The 21,602-nt window shown below is 40.5% G+C and overlaps 1 long non-coding RNA gene across 1 annotated transcript; it reads left to right on the forward strand.

Moving 5' to 3' along the window:
• The first annotated feature begins 225 nt into the window (after positions 1-225).
• Positions 226-21,452, forward strand: LOC129146952 (uncharacterized). Its single transcript, XR_008554363.1, has 3 exons — positions 226-287; positions 534-654; positions 21,417-21,452. It is a non-coding gene; the product is annotated as an uncharacterized LOC129146952 (long non-coding RNA).
• Positions 21,453-21,602: the final 150 nt, after the last annotated feature.

The following is a 21,602-nucleotide window of genomic DNA, read 5'->3' on the forward strand; positions in this document are numbered from 1 at the left end:
TCGCAAAATAGACGTTACGGCGTGCATTGAATTCCTACTGGCATAGATGAAGAAAGTGAGAGGAAAATGTTTTTAGGATTCTTTCATCTTTTTCTGAGGCCAATTGGAGATCTGCAGTAGAAATCTCTAACTTTGTGTTGCCTACATGGTACCAGCTGCTTTCCTAGCTTGCTTTTTAGGTCAAATGAGCACTTACTCTGTGTTCATGTTCCAGGAAGACACAGACATGAGATGGACCAGCTCTTCCTTCCAAGGAGCTCATAGTCTGGAAGTGGGGAAAGACCCCAGTAAGTATAAACCCTAATTTGTGATACAAGGATTAATGTCAAAAGAGAGGCATTGACCGAGTGCTCGGAGAGTTTGGGGGAGTGGGGTGACCAGTTTATTTTTATTGCTGAGGAAAGGTCAGAATTTTGATTAGCATTACTCACATCTCATATGCTTTCTAGGTATCAAACAACAGATTTTCTGAAAGTTTTTTCTGAAGGAATTTAAAGAAGAGTTTTCTAAATTATTTTTGTCCCATTTTCTAGCATCTTCAAAGGTGCTTCCTCTTCCTTTCCTGCCACTAGAGCTCCCTGTCCACCTTCTACCATCTGTCATTGGAGAATTGTCTGTCTCACAGTAGAGAGCCCTCAGGCCTCCTGAGAGAAGGTAGGTGTGGCTTTTGAATACCGAGTCCTCCTTTGCCTAGTAATGCAGAGGTTGGTTTCATGTTTGCTCTCTGAAGATTTTGGTTCCAAGTCGTAGAACTCCAGTCATAGTGGAAAGAGATTCATCCCCTGGTCTGTGTTTAACCAGCATTGGGGTGTTCCTAGAAGTAAGTCATTGGTGTGCTACCCATAATAGTAAAACTAGACCCTTGAACCTCCTCCGAACCCTGAAGACACTGTCCTTATACTAGCATTTCTGTTTGCATATCCTTTCTTGTCTTGCAATTTCTGTGCACACTTCTATCTTCTGATGGCCCCTTAAGGACAGGATATGTGCCTGAAGTATCCTTGTAATTCCTGGAACAGAGAAGAGACTTAGGTATGTGTTGCAGTAATGAGTAGATGATGAATTAATATAGAGTTTTATTCCTGGGTATTTTTAGACCTTTCCATTGCAACTTTAAACCTTGTTGCAAATTTCTTCAAAAAACTATTAATTCTTTAAGATTCAGTGTTCTTATCTGCAATATGGACAATTGAGGTTTCGGATATGGAGATACTCTCATGTGTGCAGTATTGACATCCTCGAACTTCCTAAGTGTCTATGAGCTTAAACATCCTGCATTTGGAATTATAGATTAGTTTTGCACATACTGGAAAAGGGCTGTGTGACGTGGTCCCTTCCCCTGGGAGTGAGCCTTTTCTTAGACATACATACACCTGTGGAGGGCTCTGGGGAGCATATACTTTAGGAAATCAGTTTTCAGATCCACATGCAATCTTTCCTAAAATTGATCCTTGAGAAAGTTCCTTTGCACTGCTGTTCTTTTTTTTTCTCTTTTCACACTTGTCTTATTTCCATTTATTAAGAAAAAGTCAATCTCATCTAATGTGACTTTCACTGTGGTTCACTGTCTTGAGAGGTGAAAACTTCTGAGGCACCAAACTTGGGGCCAGAGGAATGTCCTGCTTCAGAGACAAGTTCTGTGAGAGCCAAGTGAGCCTGCGGGCTCTGCTTCTCTCAGGTCACAGGGTCTCTGCAATGCTCTTTGCTTTTTCTGTCTATGCTTGAATTAGAATTCTGAAGAGAGTTACTTGCCATGAAGTCATTTATTATACATATTTATTTGAAATCAAAAAAGTTGAAGCCAGACTTTTTATTTTTCTAGCAAGCAATAATTTTAATTTGACTGATTGAATGGATGAAAAAATGTGTTTTGCCAATTAGCTTGTGGAAGATACTCTGTACAAATTAAATGAGATAATTTAGCTTCCAAGTCTTAATAAGTAGCACCTATTTAAAGTGCATTGAGAATTAGACTAGACTAGAAATTATGTATTTTGTAATTGTGCATTCTTAGGATTAAAAAGTCTAGAGTGTCCCACTCAACACTGTCAAAGAGGGGGTCAGGTACTTCCCAAAATTCTAGTAGGGGCTCTGGAAACACACCATAGTCAGCATTAGTACTGTTCTTGTTGTTGATATTAAACAAATGAGAAAAGTGTGGTCCACATGGGTTTACATAGTCACTCCTTATTAGAGCCAACTTCATTAACCCCTTTCTGAATAGCTTATACCAACAGCCAGCTCCCCTGATGGGCACCCTGGCAGCTGCACACTCTTCTACAAGTGGGCACATTGGCTTCATATACACCTGTGGTCTTATCCCAGACAGGCCTCTGTCCTACCCAGAAATCATACTACAGTCGTCTCATCTGTTCTCCCTTCTAAAATTTTATTTATGTATTTATTTTTAAAAGATTTATTTATTTACACACAGAATAACTGGGTGTCAGCCAGAGGTGGGGGGGTGAGAGGATTCACCAGAGACAGAGTGGGGAGCAGCAAGCAGGACAGGAGAGGTCTGCTGCGCCCTATGTTTGTTGGAACTTGCACTGCAGAGGCTGGCGATAACTTGATTGCACTGAGACTTAACCCCTGCGCCATCAGGGGTTTTAAACAATGTCATGTGCTTCTAATCCTGCAGTTTCACCTTGTTTCTTACTTCACAAAGGAAATACAGGTAATTTTGGCTACCTGCCTCCCACATAGGTGTGCACCTGTCAGGGTTCTGTCTTCTGTTCTTGTTGCCTCCAGTCGTAACTAGCCAGGGGACCTTCCTCCATGTAAGACCACTATCTACTCAGGACTGGATTCCCATTTCTTTTTTTTTTTTTTTAAATAGAGGCATGTTTTATTTATTTGTTTGTTTGTTTGTTTGCTTGTTTTGTTTTATACATGCACTGGGTACAGTCAGAAGCGCGGGAGGGTGAGAGAATTCACCAGAGCCAGAGCGGGGAGCAGAGCAGGCAGAAGGACCGAAGTACACTGCTGAGGGGAGCAGCGGGCAGCAGGAGAGGTCTGCACGCCATGTGGGACCCTCCTCTGGTGGCCGGGGAGCAGCCGGGGATCGAACGAACTGGCACCGCAGAGGCCGCGGGCAGCTTCACAACCCAGCGCTCAACTGCCGCGCCACCGGGGAGGCCCAAGGATTCCCATTTCTTATTCCTATGTTCTTTCCTTTGTCTTACCCTACTCTACTCTTTTCTGTTACTACTGAACCATCGAAGTATCTTCTACCTTGAACAAACAAATTACTACATTTGCATCATATGTATAATAAAATAATTTTTATGTAATAAATTTTCTCTCAAATGCAGTCTTCACTTTTAAGACATCATATTTGTGTCTTTCCTCTTGATAACTAATTCTCTAAAGAATGGCTAACTTTTCCCTTTCATATTTTCTCCACTCATTTCTTAGCCCACTATAAACTGGCTTCCTCTATTGACGTACATGATTTTCAGTGAGAATGTTTTAGTTCTTACTCTGCTAACTATCACAAGAGCATTTGTGCAATATTTGTTTAAATTTTTTCAACTTTGCTCTTGGCTTCTATGATGCCATACATACAGACTTTCCTTCTGTCTCTCTCTTTTGCTGATCTACCCTTATTTACCCTAAGAACTAGTCTTAGGACATTTTGGTGTCAGCTATGTAATGTTTGCCCACGCCTAGCCCTCCTTCTTCTATATTTTGCACTACCATCATAAACAATCTCCTTCATCCTCATAGTTTCACTTCCCATTGTTAAACAACAAATAGAAGCTTCAAACCCAGCTTCTATTTGCTGATGTGTCATCTCCTGTTGGATATGTCAGAGAAACCTCAAACTCATGTCCAAGACTGGACTTACTCTTCTTTCCTCCAAACATACTCGTCTTTAGGTAATGATACAAACACATAGTCATTTATAAAAGGTTGAAATCAAATATTATCTTGATTCTTGCTTTCTTTCAACCTTAAGATAAAAGATGTAAGCCATCTATAAGAGTTAAAGTACTAAATGTCTCTTATATTCATATTTCCCTCTGGCTTACTTCCACTACCCCAACTTAAGCAACCAATATCTAATATGAGGCACTGATTGACATTTACTGTTCTCTGTCATGGACAAGTAGTTCTGGTCTGTTCTTCACTGTAGCCAGAGTGATCATAAAAAAAGTCTAACATTGTCACTTTCACAATGAAATCTCTTGTTTGCTGATGTTTATAATATAGGTGACAGTACATCAGGATCTTAACATGGAACCTGCATGTATGGACTTTGCCTGTTCTAGTCTCATCTAGTAAGAATCTTCTAGTCTGATTATTTTCCTGTCCTCAAATACTCTAGGTTTTCTCTTCCATCTTTTAACTGATTGTGTCTACCATCATGCTTCTATTAATCACCTTGCATAGGAAATTCCCATTAATTCTAGAGTGTGGCCCAAATGTCTCTTCCTAATCAGCATTTAGGCTATACAAAATGCCACTTTGACCTGTAACTTTTTTAGGAACTGTTAGCAGTTTATACTACACTATTTTTTGTGATCATTAGGTTAGTGATTGTACTTCTGTACTACAAGTTCCATGAAGGCAGAGCTGAGCTTGTTTTGTTCACAGCTGTTATACAGTGTCTAGTAGAGTTTAGCATTCATATAAGTACTCAGTAAATATCAGTTGAATTAAATGACAATATTGTCCAAATTGTCCGCTTTAATTTTTGCTACATATGTGCAATATTGTGTACTCAGGGGTCTGAGACTCTTTTTGCCAAATAATCCATCTTTTTGAAATAGTCAGTGTAACAAAACAGCCAAGGGGAAGAGGAAGGTGAAGGAGGATACTCGCAGACTTGAATTCTGCTAAGTGAAAGGGAAGCAACACTCTTTAGCTGAATATAGCAGAATCCAGAGACTATAATAACAAGGTCTAGGATGCATGTCAGTATCACTCGACTTAAAGAAAATTATGACTAATTCTCAAGAAAAAAAAATCACATGAGTGGAGATGAATGAACTAGCAGCCAAGGATTTTAAAGTAGATTTGATAACTGTGGCCAGTGATTAAAGGGAGATATACTTGTAATGCATGACAAAATAGTATATTTCATCAGAGGGGAAAAAAAAAAAAAAACTATAAAAAATAAGTAGGTCATAATTTTAGAACCAGAAATAATATTATCTAAAATTAAAATCTTCACTGGATAGATGTGACAACAGATTGGAAATGACAAAAGACTGAGGCAGTGAACCCTAAAATAGAGAAATAGTAATTAGTTGATCTGAAGAACATAAATAATAAGATTGAGAAAAAATGAGAAAAATCTCAGGAATATGTAGGACAAGAACAATTTGTCTAAAATGGAGAGGAGAGATAATGAGACTTGAAGTTTTTTTGAAGAAAAAATTGCCATAAATTTATAGATTCAAGAAGCTCAGCAAATTCATACAGTAAAACTAAGGAGAACTGAATCCAGGACTGAATTTGTAGTAAACTACTGAAAAGTTAAGAAAAGGGAAATGCTTTAAAGTAGCTAGGGAGAAGGACACTCCAGGCAGAGGGCAGTGCTGAATGAAGTATCTAGTATATAAAAAAATATCCTTCGAGAATGAAGGCAAAAGTAAAGCCATTTAGTGATTCGAAACCACCAGTAGCAGATTAATATGAAAAATCATAGGAGGTGGGGCCCCCCTCGTGGCTTAGGGATTTAGTCTCAGCACTGTCACCATTGCAGCCTGAGTTCAATCCCCAGCCCGGGAGCTGACCCACATGGCGCAGCAGACCTCACCTGTCTCGCCCCCTGCTCCCCTCAGCAGTGTATTTCAGTAGAGCCTTCTGTTCTGCTCCCCACTCTGTCTCTGGTAAATGTTCTTATCCCCTGCATCTCTGGCCTACACCCCAGTTCTTCCGTGCAAAATAAATTCAAAAAGTGAAAAAAAAGTAAAACATCATAAGTGAAGTTCCTTATATTTAGGGGTTACAAGACTAGATTGAAATGTATACAGTCAGGAAAGAATGAAGAGATTTGCAGCAGTAAATATGTATATAAATATAAGTGGACATTTTTCTTAGTTTTCTTTAAAAATGCTGATGTCTTTTTAACATAAAAATAATAGCATTGTATTCTGGAGTTTACCATGGATATTCATGTAATAACTATGACAACTTTAACAAAAGGGATGGGGGCTAAATAGATAAGTTTCTACATTTTATGTGAGGTAGTGCAATGTTAACTCTAAATATATATTTTAAAGTTTAAAGCTGTGTAGTTTATTCCTTAGGGCAATTATTAAAAAATAATGTAAAGAAGTATAAAAAATGTCATCAGACAAAATGTGATGATAAATGATATTTAAATGATCAAAAGAAAAATGGGAAGGGAGATCAGAGGATCAAAAATGACAGGGAAGGAACATAAAACAAATGATAAAATGGTAAGTTTGTAAAGATTTATTTATATTTATTTATGTATAGAAGAACTGGGGTGTAGGCCAAAGATGTGGGGGGTGAGAGGATTCATCGGAGACAGAGTGGGGAGCAGAACAGGCAGATCTACTGAAATACACTGCTGAGGGGAGCAGCGGGTGAGCCAGGAGAGGTCTGCTGTGCCATGTGGGTTGCTCCCTGGCTGGGGATTGAACTCAGGCTGTCACAGTGACCTGTTGTGATAGCACTAAGACTTAACCCCTATGCCACCAGAGAAGCCCCTAAAATGGTAACTTTGAATCCATTGGGATTAATAATTGCACAAGTATTATTGTAGTAAATGTGCCAGTGAAAAGGCAGAGCTTGTTAGAATGGATATAAGACCTGACTAAAATGTTGTCAAGAAGAGAGACACTTAATATAAAGGCAGTGAGGGGCCTCCCCAGTGGCGCAGCGGTTGAGCGCTGGGTTGCAAAGCTGCCCACTGCCTCTGCAGCACCGGTTCGATTTCCTGCTGCTCCCAGGCCACCGGAGGAGGTCCCACATGGCGCGCAGACCTCTCCTGCCGCCCATTGCTCACCTCAGCAGTGTACTTCGGTCCTTCTGCCTGCTCTGCTCCCCGCTCTGGCTCTGGTGAATTCTCTCACCCTCCCGCGCTTCTGACTGTACCCAGTGCTTGTATAAATAAAACAAACAAACAAATAAATAAATCTTAAAAAAAAAAGGGATTCCTTTTAAAAAAATATAAAGGCAGTGAGACTTTGTAGATAGTTGGGTGAAAAGACTATATGATGCTAATAAGACAAGCATGGCTATACTGATTTCAATAAACCGTAAGGTAGAGAAAGCAGGGCATTTCATAGCATTTAGACAGACAATAAATAAATAAAAAGGACCTAACAATCATAAACATCCTGGTTACTCATAAAGTATGTGACCATGAGTCTGAGCTTATTATTGTGTTATAAAATCTCTGGATTCTGTTATATTCAGCTAAAGAGTGTTGAATTCCTTAGCAGAATCAAATGGATTCCAACCACCGATCTGGCTCTCAGGTTGCATCTAAAATCTCAGTTCTGTTCTTCCATTTGCCAGAGCCTCAGTTTCCATAGCAGTGAAGTGTTTAATGGCACATCTGGACAAAGATGCTTAGATAATATAGATGTAAATTGTATTAGTAAGCAGAAAGCAAGCAAATAGCATTTCTGTAAACCTCTTGGAAATATAGTAGGTGATCGGTAACTATTTTCCCCCTGATTTTACTTGTTTCACAACAAGAAATACTTAGTTTGGACTCAGGAATACTAAGAAGGATGATAAGCAAATTTGTTATAGAAGTAGGACCTCCCTGGAGGCACAAGGGATTTAGTCGCAATACTCTGAAGCTATCCTCAGCCACTGTAGCATAGCACAAGTTCCATCCCTGGCCAGGGAGCAACCTACCTGGCACAGCAGACCTCTCCTGTCTTGCCTGCTGCTCCCCTCTGCAGTGTATTTCAGTCAATCCACCTGCTCTTCTCCCAACTCTGTCTCTGGTGAATCCTCTCACCACCTGTACCTTTGGCCTGTATCCCAGTTCTTGTATGCATAAATAAATCAACATTTAAAATTTTTAAAAAAATGTTATAGAAACAATGAAAAGAGAACACTATAAAATATATAAAATGAAATAATAAAACCAGCACTGGGACATATTAGAATGAAACTCTACCAGTACCATTTCCTGGAGAGATGGGCCTCAATCTTTACTTTGAGTTGTTTAGAAATTTTGGAAAATGTTATTGAAGTAATTTTCCTTTATTAGGACAAAACTAATGAAAACTAATCTTGAACTGATATGTTATTTCTCAAATGCTCTTTTTCCAGGCAGAATGACCAGTGGCCAATTCTAGTATCACAAACCTTGTTAGCAGCCCTTCCTCTGTGCATTTAGTGAGTGCTGTGTACACACTGACCTGACATCCTAACCGCAGCTTAGGGAAATATATAGGGTGTTCTTTAATTTACATGTGAATTAGGGTCCCTTGAGCGTTTTTCTCCTAGCTTATACAACTTGTATTACATGACCAGACATAGAATTTTAACACAAGGTGGTTTCAACCTGAAGCCTGGCTTCTTAAACTATATTGCCTGCAAAAATGCATACCTTGTGACCCTAAATATTTTTAAATGTTTTGTTAAAACTAGAAACTCTATAGGAGCTCCAAAAATTTGGTCTTACTGTAAAACTAGTTGCAATGAAATTACAGTCATTTTTAAGGGACAGTATGAATAGCAAAATCAAAGCTCAGTATTTCTGCTAAGTTCTGAAATGGAATTAAAGAAAATATATGGGTGGAAGTAAGGGATGCAGGTGGACTAAAGTACGGAGAAAAGCATCTGTGTTCAGTTAGGTAGTAACTAAACAATTCCATATTTAAAGTTGAATTAAATGCTTATTTTTCCCTCAGAATATTTTATGAATAAGAATTTCACAGTCAACTATGAAATTTAGGAGGAAATTCCTGCACTGGATCCATATTATGATTTGTTGATCTCAAGGTCACTTCTAATTTCATGGAAATTAAATGTCTGTGAATAAATTGTCCAAAGTGGAAATTTCTTACGCTGTGAAGATGATATATTGTAATTATAAACATTTCATTATTTATTGAGCAGTTATTAAATACCCCTCCATTAAGTGCCCTAGATGCATTATTTAATTCAAAACTCATGAGTTCTCAGTGAGACAGATACTGTTGTTATCCACACTTTATGGATGATGAAAATTAAACTTGTGTAGGTAAAATAACTTGCAAGTCACAGAGTAAATGATGGAATACAGTAACAGCACAAGCTCTTGACTCTAAAAGACTCTGTATTAAAATACTGGTAGAGATTGAGAATTTTATTTCACATAATCATGTAGTGAGTCCCATGAACCTTTTCATATTATCTTCTCTGGACTTGTAGGGTTATGTGGACACAGAAGCTTAGAAAGCATAACAGAATCGTAACAGAATTCAGGGCAGTATATCACAGCAGCCACAGCAGAATTTGGTCTGGGATGGGGCGAAGAGGATCTCTTGTTTTTCCCCCACCAAGTTCTGCCACTTCCTTCCTAGATAAGAATTTTGGCAGATTATGTCTTATAGCATCTATTTCTTCATCTGCAAAGTGGGGCTGATAATGCCTTTCTTACTGAGGTAGCAATATAATGAAGGAGATAATTTAAAATGCTGACCATAGGGGGCCTCCCCAGTGGCCAGCAGGTTGAGCACAGTGCTGTGAAGCTGTCCACAGCCTCTGCAGCACCGGTTCAATTCCCGGCCGGCCAGGGAGCTAACCCACATGATGCGGCAGCCCTCTCCTGCCTCGCCTGCTGCTCCCCTCAGCAGTGAGTGTCCTTGGTCCGTCTGCTTGTTCTGCTCCCCGCTCTTTCTCTAGTGAATTCTCTCATGCTCCCACATCTGTGGCCTGTACCCCAGTTTTTGTGCAAATAAATAAATCCTCTTTTAAAAAAAATTAAAATGCTGACCGTAGTGTCAAGCATATGGTAAGCATGCCTAACATACACTAGCTATTATTGTTATCAGTATTATTTTTATCATTATTTGCCTCGGAGTGTCCTCCATGTGAGAAATGTCGTGAATATAACTTGGGAATCTATGACAGTTTTGGAAAGTTGTAAATAATTGGGAGATACTGCAGTCCTCCTAGGGGGTTTGACAGCTCTTTGCATTTGAGTTTTGTGCTTGATTTCCTTTTGTATCTCACATGCATGTTATTTTATTTTATTGTGGTAAAGAAAGGCATCGAAAGCATAGAAAATTGGTAAATACATCAAGAGTACTTAGTTACTTTGTTCCATACACTTTTCTTCTCTGAAAATGTTTCTTGAAAGAGACCCAAGGCAGGTGTTGGGATTATCTTATAAGAACTTCTGGTGTGAGTGTAACTGATGGTTTGAGAAATAGCAGTGACTCTGATGGGTCATATTTCTGATCTCAGCACTATGACTGGCCCAGAGGACAGGGCTTTAGAGGGGTCATTGAGGACAGGACACCTGGTGGGAAATGTTGGCTGCACAGTGGTGCCACTTCAGATCAGTGGGTCTTACACTTTCTGTGGCGAAACCAAACGTCTTCTGCCCTTGTAGGAGTAGAGAGGTGACAGCGTGTTTTTTTTTTTTTTTCCCAACAATCAAATGCTTGACATTTGGGGAGCTAACTACTCTAGGAGAACACTGCTCTTTAAGCAAAGAGCTGTGAACAGACAGCAGAAAGCAGCCATCTCTTCCACTTTTCAAATAAAACAAAAGGAAAAGAGAAAGGGTGTGTGTGTGTGTGTGTGTGTGTGTGTGTGTGTGTGTGTGTGTGTGTGGTGGGGAGGCTTCAATTTAAGACACAGACCCTGATAACTTTATTAAATATTGATTTTTGAAAATATATATATATATATTCACTAAGCCATGAGCCAGAGGAGATCAGAGTTAGTGATAAAAATAATTATTAGTAGTATTTCAGTTTTATTGCAAACAAAATGAGTTGGCATAGTCTATGCAGATAACAATATATAAAATTAATTTCCCTCTATATCCCACTTGGAAAATGGGTGCCACTCATTCTTCTGTGACGACGAGGTCCACTTCAGAGTGCAACAATATTTGTTTCTTCTGTGGCTTCAGGGGCTGGCAAAGCTAGGATTTCTGGTCCTGTAACAGACTGTCAAAGGCTCTTAACCCAGGCTCAGAGACAAGGGGGCAGAATCTGTGGCCAGGCAGGACCTGGGAAGATGCTCTGTGCAGTGAGCTGGGAAAGGAAAGGGCCACTTGAGCAAAGACCAGGAGTAAGCCATGGCCTTGCTAACCCAACACAGCATTTACCTGGTATCAAGAGCGTTTCGGGTGCCAGGGAGCTGAGATTCTTCAGTTGCCTATAGTCACCTCTGGAGTTTAATGAGCAGATGCCCCTGTCCATGCCACAAGTGTTTCCTGTCAAAGATGCACATGCAGGTCTGCTTCTGATGGAATATCAACTTTGGAAGGGACTGTCTTGAGAACCGTGAGCTTCTTGCACTACAGGTGCTCAGGTAGAGGCTAGACAAACACCTCGGTGGGGGAGCGTGCTAGAATAGGATCCTGTGTTACATCAGAAGCCCCAAGCATCAAGTGGTCTATCTGTCTTTGGGCTCATGTCTTTGTGCACACTTTTGTGCAGTGCTCTGTGGCTGCTGCCGGTAATGATGCCAGATCCCATTTGCTGCTATTGAATATGTTCTACTGTGCCAGATGTTTGGCAATCCAGACTTATGGCCTTTCTACTGCCCTAAGATATTGATATTATCACCATTTTATGGAAAAATGAAACTGAGACTTAAAACAATGAGACTTGGGTTTTGTCCTTAAGTATTTTAGAGTGAGCTAGGGCTCAGAAAGATACAAATAGTCACTGAAAACCTTAAGACCTACCTTCTGGCACATGGCAGCCTGGGGACTGTTGGGAGACATTACTAAGTGATGCTCACACTGAGTCTCATTAGCCAGGGACGCGACTGGGGCCCAGAAGATTCTTTATGATGGAGGTGGGTGCACATCACTTAAGAGAATGGTCTATTTGGTCAAGTAAGTAGAAGGTTTCTGCTGAGTTTAAAATAAAATCTTAAAAAAAAAAATGAATGTACTAGCTGGAATTTTACTGTGGTGTCAATAACTTCCCATGCTATCACTACCAAATTGGCTTTGCACTCTGGATAAATATCCTCCTCATTTTATTTGGCTTTAAAGCTGAGTTACAGGAGCCACAAATCACTATAAGCAGGGATCCCCAAATTAAATGAGAGTTCAGTTTTGAGTCTACTTGCTTTCAGTGTTCTTAAGTCACATACCTTAAAACCCTTTCTGATTATGTTGGCGGGATGCTAAGTGAATTCACATAAAGAAAATAGGTATTTCTTACACCTTTCTGATCTTTTAACCATCTAAACTGTTCTGTGAGGCAGTAGGTACTGACTAAACTTTGAAATCAACTGAAATTTCTGTGAACACTTGCACATACACACACACACACACACACATACACACACACACGGGGGCTTTCTTTGACTTTTCCTGACATAGTGGGAATTGGGAGTTGAAAGAGGTGGATTTTGGTGGGGGATTTGCCACTGTGACCTGCTTAACCTTAACATTCTCATCGGAGCGAAATGTGGTCTTTGGACAAGATGGTCTGATTGACTCATCCTGGTTTAGAATCACTTGATTTCGTGGGGTTTTTGGGGGGCATCAGAAAAGGAAGAGCAGAAATTGAACATCGTCCTTCCATTATTCCAATCCATCTTCCACATTATCACTTTATGGAGCAATTTTGGAGGTCATGTCAAGCATTCATTTAAAGAAGTAATGATTCTAAGTGCAAATTAAACCAAATAACCAGTCACTAGCATCATCAAGGAGAAGGAAGCTTAGATAACCTCAATTAAAAACAAATATCACTATAAATTAGTTTTTCCACTTCTTGAACTTCATATAAATGCTCATACTCTGTGTGCTGTTTTGTGCCTGAATTCTTCGACTCAATACACTATTTTTGAAGTTTATCCATGTTGTTGCATGCATCAGCAATTCAGAGTTTGCATTTTGCTATAAATTAGCTACACTTCTAAAAAGGAATGAAATACTATTTTAGAGGGAATTAGCAAACAAGTAGACGCTATTTGTAAAGGTGTCACCACCTGCATCTTGGTAGTGGCTGAGATTAGGAAAGATGATATGGAGCGGGAGAGGTTAGTTGGAGAGAATTGTTTCTTTATCAGGAGGTTACCGTTTATTGGGTTGTTGCTTTTGCATAATCAGAAGTGAAGGGAAACTAGTTTAGTTTTGTAAATATCAGTTTTCCACAATACGGTGCCACTTTGGACAATATTAGGCACCCTGCTCTAGTACAATATGAAAATAGGGTTCCCAGCAGCAATAGAAAAGCTTGTGGGATCAGCTCTTCTGGCATGAGGTGGGGATGCGACAGGTCCCAGGGGTGAAGGCCAGACTCCAGGTCTGCCATTTCAGGCTGTTCAGAGCCAGGCCCTGATCCAGACTGATGCACTCCCTCTCCATGCTGATTCTGGACAACTTAGATGGTAGCTAGAAAGCTTGTTGTCATGGAATCACAGAAGTAGATTTAAGGTGGTGGATTCTCCAGTCTGGTAATTCATTTCAGTCAGCTGACATCCATATAGTGCTTATTACGTGACTATCTGTTTTTAGATGGAAATAAATCTTGGATATTTTAAAGGTATTACTTTTTATTCTCTTATACCCTATCATCACAGCCGATATGCTTACCAGTTGATGTATCATAGACTTAGAGATACTAATCTTCTGTCTGGAAAGTGAGAACATCTTCCAATTTTCACTTTATTGCTGACAGGCTCTTTCTCAGGGACATTCACTTGTCCACTCACTCATGTTACTTGCTCACTTGTTAAATGAATGAATATTTGATTCTCAGTGATGAGGATACATCATAAAAACTTAACTTCCTGTCTTCTTTTCCGCAACGGGACCTACTGCCTCTTGTGCAAGAGTCTTCTGGGTTCCCTCTCGTCCAACAATCCTTCCCTCATCTGGCTTCTGCAGACCTTACTCTGTCCTTGGATTCTGCTTGCTGACACTCACCTTGTGACGTTTCCTACGTGGCATTGGAATGTCAGCTCATTCTTGGTGTGATGATGTTTCAATCCTCAGCAGCAGCAGCAGCAGCTTCTACATGGGGTCATGTGACACATGTTGCTGAACTCCCAGGTGTGTCTGCTTAATCCACTCTACACAGGTGTTTCAGGTGGACATAGGAGGAGACATTTGCTCTCTAGGGATTGTATAAGGAGTGAACGTTGATGTCCAGATGCATCAAGATTTCAGGCTGAGCTCCAACCTTTCTTAAAACATGAGGTCATTGTTATATAATTCCATTTCAAACAGTCTACTGGTTTAAAACCAGTAGGATGCCTCAGCAATAACTGGGGTTTGCATAATTTTTGTTATTCCAAAAATAATGTCTTTATCATGAAGATCCCTTGAGTGTTGCATATGTGAAGAATTAGAAGTGCGTTAGGGCCCCTGAAATACAAGCTGGAGAAGGCAGGGTCCTCTATTGAGGTGGGGACGTTCAAACACACAGTTGAGGACATTGGTTTGCCCGCAGTGGTTCTGACTGCAGAGAATGTCATGAGCGTGGCCTTATCCAGTCTCACTGTCTTTCTCTCCAAATGCAACCCCTAAAGGAAGAGTCTGGTTTGGCAGGAGTGGTGTAATTGTTTTCTGGACTAGTATATTTAGTATCGGAAAGGTGAGAGGAACTCATGGATTATGAGGTACCTTGGTTCCTGAGTCCTACCCAATTTTCCTTCGGTCAACAAGCCCTTTATAGATTCTATAACTCATCCTACTGAGCACTTTAGGAGGGGCTTCTGCAGGAGTGTGAGCATCTGTGAACACAGTATGGGAGCAGAGGCTGTGGAAGCACTTCTGGGGGGATGGTGAGGCGCTGAGATAGTAGACACCCTTTCTCTGATTCTCTGTATATGCACATTTCCTAGGGCTGTTGTGGGAGGACTCTGTTGGGAGGGAGAGGAGAGGCTTCAGTGGGGAACTGCAGGTCGTCTTCTCACCCTCCCTCCATGCACAGTGGGGACCCTGTGGCATTATCCCGGGGTAACCAAGGCATCCAAGGGTAACAACTGACTTGTTTCCACTTAACACTTTCATGTCCATTTTCGTTTGCAGCAAAGTGAACTGAAATTGCTTACCACCTGTATAGCCCACAGGCTTCAGAGTAAGGTTGAACGTGTTAATGGTTGTAAAGTGCTTTGACCTTATTTCATTGCAAGTACTGCGAGAGTACAAAATACTATTTTTATCATTTCACAGACATTTTGCAGTTCCCACTGGTTAGTTTCATTTCCCCCTTTAATTTAAGTGCACCAAAATGGCTAAATAAAAAGTATTTTGAGTAAATAAAGATACCCATGATTTTTGAAAGTTCTTTATTATATATTTTGATATGCATCATCACCTTCTCCTGACTTTCCACATAAAATGCTCAGGCTAAACAGCCCTGTAATGATATGGCTACTTGGCTGTAATTTAGAATGCTATAAAGATTATTTAGCACAAAGAAGTCTTTCCAGTTAAAATTTAGCATCTTCTTTCAAATAGATTTACATTAATCCTTACACTGAATTTTCGAAACATTGAGCAGAGAAAAAATAAAATCTAGTTCATGTTCTCATAAAATATCTGCTCCTTTGCTGGCTCTTTGCCCTCTGGTTTTTGTGTGTGGGTCTTTTTTTTTTTTGTGGTCTCCATAGTTAGAGTCCACCTACCTATGTTACCTTCCACCTTCCCCCTACTCTCCCTTCTGCCCTCAGAAAAACACAAATTAAACAAAGTTCTTCTCTAGAGCCTGGCATATTGTCAATCCTGGATAAGTATTCATGTTGTTCTGTACCAGACACTGTTGAAGTTTTTGAGAGGACAAGGGAGATTGAGTCCCTGCCCTTAAGAAGGAAGCCGTCCAGAGAAAGAGACAAAGACAGATGAGCACATAAATAGCATATATTGTAACAGTGCCAAAAAAAAGGAACCTAAGAAATGGTGTGAGATTTAATGATTTCTTAGGCAGCCAGTAAACCAGAACCATTAATTGCACGGACTTTGAATCCAGACCACTTGGGATGATGTGTCTGCCTTTTTGCTGCTTTCTACGTGACCTAAACTAGTTGATCATCTCTTTGTTCTTCATTTTCTGTTTTGCAAGAAAAGGAGCATAGTACCTTACTCATATGGTTGCTTTAGTTTTTAAGAGAGTTGATATTTGTAGGGTACGTACCTGGAATTGAAAAAGAAAACATTCAATAAGTGTCAGTTATTTTACTGGAAATAGGAAAATATTACACATGCACATATACACATACCAATTCTTTTCCAAATCAGCACCAGTCTGTGAATGTGTTTTTGCATTTTCATTTCCAGATCCCCCTTATACACCCTTTCACCCAATTTTTCAGTTAATTCCATCAACATCGTATTTACCCAGAGTGCTGGGATCCATCTGATTGCTGGCGCCGTGTTGTGTAGGCTGTAGGCGCCAGGTGTTCTTAGACAGCAGCCTTTGAAGTCTGATCCAAGGACCCCTCCGCTCACTCCTCCAGTCTCACCATCGTACTATGAGAATGGAAGATCCGTTTCCACTTCATGCCAGTCATCTGGACTTTTATTCCCTGTACTTACCAAGGTCACCAGCTACCTCAATCTTGCCAACTCCATTGTCTCATTCCCCATTTTCCTCACATATGAACTGTTTGTCCTTAGCCATTTTGAAAAGTCATGTTTTAAGTAGGATAAGGAGGTTTCTTTTTGACACCCCCCCTCTTCCCATCCCTGTGCCATTCTTGGATTCATTTCATATCCTTTAGGGGCAGCTCTCCCTCCTGTCTCCCCCCTGCCATGGCTGGTGATATTACTGGAAACTGCTCGTCACTGAGGAAAGACTCCAATAAACTTACCTGTATTGATTTAGTGCACTGACCTTTCCAGGGGCACTTGGAATGTATAAGAAAAGTCCAGAGAGACAATTCATAACATGAGGGGGTGCAGCTATAATGCTTACACTACAGACCCTGGATTAAGCATCGGAAGAAATTTCTGAGCACAGAGGCTCGTCCTTGTCCTTAAAATAGATCTAAATGAACCATGAACTGGCTGGTTTTGTGAAAACAGCCTCCTTGAAACCCCTGCCAGTCTGGCTGGAGATTTGTCCACGCCGTGAATTTACCTGTTCAAATGAATGAGCCTGGAAATTCAAGGGCCTGGAGGGGGAGTCAGAAAGTGACACGCCAGCTTTCTTTCTGGCTTTTTATTGTCGATTTCATCTTCTAAATGTTAAACTTTCTCGGAAAGTCTTAAGCATGAAGCAGTAAACTATGTGTTGTCAGTTAATTCTTATTAACTTAAGAAAATGTCAAGAACAATTAGAGATTTTGAAGTGAGGAAATCCTTAGCATGGGTTTAAAGATTATCCAAAAAGGAATAAGCTTAACACTGAATTTATGCACAAAGTTAACTGATAAATCTTAAGTGAAGTGTTTTAAAAGATTACTTATGATATATTAAAACATGGGAGCCAACCAATTAAACTTGAGTAGTGGCTATGAGAGTGTGTGTCTCAGCAGACACGGTTTCCTGAGACTGTACTAACAGGCACCACCAGGGCTCATCAGTGGGGATGGAAAACTCATAGATGCCAATCAGTGGCTGGATTGGTCAAAGCTGTCTGTCTAGCCCTGTGATACAGTTGCAACAAGCATTTTCAATTCTGGCATATTCTGAAAAGAAAATTATGGTGACACGGTGCTACAGCCAATTATGTGACCACAGCTGACAGTCAGCAGCCCAGCACTGAGCAAGCCCTGTTTTCCCTGAGATTGACCATTTCTGAACTCCAGGGGGTTGAGTTCCCAATCAGATTTTTTTTGTTTTCCAGACACGACCCAGGCACCACTTTTTCCTTACTTTAAGTATGTCATCAAATGGCCCTGGCCTTTTATACCCTCTAAAGACTAAAGATGGACCTTCGTTTCTGACAAAGAGGAGACCCAGTTATTGCTGAACCACCCCAAGGGCAGGCAGGAATTGCCTGTGACTCACCAGCCTTGGGCCTGTGTGCACAGAGAGCTGCAGTAGATCATATGCCAACCTCCCTTTACACCCAGCCCAGCGCCTCCGTCACTCCCTTGCACCAAGGGCGGCCTAGTCCCATTTCTGAGATTTCACTTGTATTTGCTGTCTCCCCTGCCAAGGATTCATCTTGTGGCACAAGGCCCAGAGACAGCACTTCACTCTCTGGGGTGTCATGTCGACACAGCAGAGAGTTCTGTTAGCACTGTCTATAGAATGACTGCACAAACTGACCGCCTTTTGCCCCTCTGTCACCAGCACTTGAGTCCAAACCCCACTCTGGCTGGCACATTGCAGCAGCCTCATGAGCAAGTTTCCTCTTAGATGCTGCTTTCTTGAAATTCATTCTCTGTAAAGCATCCAGAGTGAGTGAGTTAGAACAGGTTAACCCTAAAGGTGTTTTGCAGGTTTCCTGCTTGACTTGGAAAAAGCACAGCCTGTTGTGCCTAAGCTGGCCATATATTCTACTGACCTTTCACCCTTGACCTCTCACCTCCCAGAGGCATATCGGTTTCCTTGTATTTCTTCAAGCTCACCAAGAATATATTCAAGTCTTAGGGCTTCATCTGCACGTTCTGGTCTCCAGGCTGGAGCTATTTCTCTGAGTTATCTCCTTGGATGCTTTCTCATTTCTGCAGGTCTCTGTGCACATGTCACCTCCTCAGGATGGCCTGTGCCCACCAGCCAGTCTTCAGGAGCATTCCTCACTGCCTCTCCTTCCAGCCTGCTTCATGCCCTTCTTAGCACAGACCCTCCAACATATTGCTCATTTATTTGTGCATCTCTCCTCACTAGAATCAGGCACCCTGAGTACAGGACTTTCCTATTTGTTTGCTATTGGGCCCACTTACCTGGAATGGGCTTGGCCCAGAACAGCATTTCCAGAATAGGAGGCCGAGTGGCTCTCCGTGGTCCTTGGTGCCTGGGCTTCCTCTTACCCTCTTACGATTGTGCCTTTGGCCATTTTCTTGCCTCCCTCTGACAAATGAGCTGCTGCACCAGGTTCCTAATTGGACTTTCATCTTCCCCGGAGTCCAACTTTGATATTTTTGTAACATGTTTCATAATTCTGTCCTTCCAATTTTTAAAATTGCTTGTTTGAAAACAACGTTTCTTTCTGGGAAGTTTTAGAATTATGCTAAATAATTGAGGATAAGAAATAACCTCTAGTGTCTTCATACACAAACAGGGCATTATCTAAGCTGCTTATTTCCAAATCCTTCATTAGCAGATGTGACTGTGGCCTCGAGATGTGACATTGTATTCCTGTTATCACACACAAGTCATATTTGGAGGTAGAAATAAGATATAGTGCTTTCCCCTTTATTGTCCTGTCTTTAGGATTAATTCCTGGGTCCATCTTTTTCATTTCCCTGCATGGAGTGTGGGGTTGGGGGGAGCAGCTCTCCTGCACTCGGGTTTTATATTTTTAAAGGACGGGGTAGGATGAGACACATGCTCTTTTCTATGGATCATTCCCTAGAGCCTCTCGTCTCCTCGTTCTCTATTTTGTCATGGAACCATTAGTCACTTTTGGCCTATCCTGCATCATTTAATTCATTCATGACTTTTCTAAATCCCCCATGTAATTTTGAGTTGTGACCACGTAGCTGATGGAATTCAGTGTATGAAATGGCATCATTAAATACCTACTACGTGCTACATTCCCATTCTCTTTAATTGCATAGACAGAGTTTGAATTAACAATTCTGTTCATGGAGACACCTATTTCTATACTGAAACATTTTCTTCCTGCCAAAGCCAAATGTTAAATACATTCATTCTCAGCTGAAGTTTTAGAAAGCAAAATTGCATGGTTTGAGAGTGAAAAATCAAAGTATCATTTTAGAATATGTCAGGTACAATTCTAAATCTGTGTGCAAGGGTTGGAGATTTGCTAAGTACAGATCCAGGCTGGTATTAAAATTAGCATTCCTGTAGAATACAGAGGAGTAGGCAAGGCTAGCTGGACTGTGCCTCAGGGGGCTGCAAGGGTTTGCTTGTTCACCTGACTTTTGTGTTTATCCGAATATTTAGCTAGGCTTTGCCAGCATAGGGTTATCTGCTACCTTAGCAACCTCTCTGCATCCATGGCGTATGCAAGTGTGAATTCACTAGGACTCTACAGTCTGTGGTTTAAGAGAGCTAATTAGATTCTGGTAATAGAAAAAAATTCAGAAGTCACACTTTATTTTCATATTTCACATCCCAAAAGACCCTTGCAAGGAGACATCATTCTCTTCTGCTGTTTTCTCTTCCTTGGTGAACTCCTGACTCAGTGATTGTTTACCCTTGCAAGGAGACATCATTAGGCATTTTATTTCAAGACAATAACTGTCATAGAAGACTACCGAGCTTCCGGTGGCCTTGCCTTACTTGCTGCTGAGCTTGTTATTATAACATCTTCACAAACATAATACCTTTTTGTGCAAAAAGGAAAAAAATCAGCACAAAATGAAATTTCTTATTATAGTTTCAAAGGAGTGGGTTTTTGGTATCTAAGAAATGTATGAAATAGAAATAGATGAAAGGAGACACAATCAGAAATGAAATATCCTCAAGATTAATCAAAGACAAATAATTCTATCATTGAAAAGTGACTCAATGTTTAAGGTTTTTTTTTTCTATTCCTTCACATCAGAATTTTATGACTTTGAACTCTCATTATTAGAAATGGAACTGTAGAACATTTTCACTCCATCCTTTTTTTTTTTTTTTAAAACAAAGTGGAATATTGTACTTAAAAGCATATAATAATTGTGCTTTATTGTCTATCAGATGAAAGCCTTAACATCTGCTCCTGGACTCAGGGACTCTCTACCAGCTGTAGTTCCCTTATGCAACTAATCTTATCATCTGAATTCTTAGTTTCATTCATTCACAAGTCTTTCAGAATACTGGAACCATCAGTTCTGGTCATCCAGTCTCCAGTTTCTCCCTTCATCTTAAATACCTCCTTTGCAGCTCTCTCTGAGCATCTTAATCTTTAAGAACCTATAAAAGTCCATAAACTACTTCTTAAGAAGTCAGCCCCTTCTTAATGCTTACATACAAATGGATTTAGTCCCTTCCTAATGCTTACATACAAATGGATGTTTAGTTCTCTTCAGCTAGTCTTTCCTATTGCCCGAGCAGGGTTTGTCTCTACCTTCCTGAAGCTATTGTAGCTCCTGCCCATCCCCACCTGTCCCATTCAGCCCGGGCTACTACTCCATGTTAGTGGCATCACAGGCCATTTAAAAGTGGTCATGGACCATACATTCCTCAAGAACTTTGAACACAGCTTATACCTTTCTCATAGGTTCCAGAGAATGCCTACGAAAATGTGAAGCTCAAGGCTCATTCAGTGTTTTATGATTTGATATTCTCAGAGAGAAATCTACATGGTTTATGAAAAAGGACAAATTCTCATCTTTAGGCATGACCAGGTGAGGCTCAGGTAATTGCAAGAGTTTTCTTAATGAAAATGTCAAGTGTCCTGGAGACC

The sequence above is a fragment of the Talpa occidentalis genome, unplaced genomic scaffold (genome assembly GCF_014898055.3).
Source record: "Talpa occidentalis isolate TD23 unplaced genomic scaffold, MPIMG_talOcc4v2.1 talOcc4.5, whole genome shotgun sequence".
NCBI classification, from domain to species: domain Eukaryota; kingdom Metazoa; phylum Chordata; class Mammalia; order Eulipotyphla; family Talpidae; genus Talpa; species Talpa occidentalis.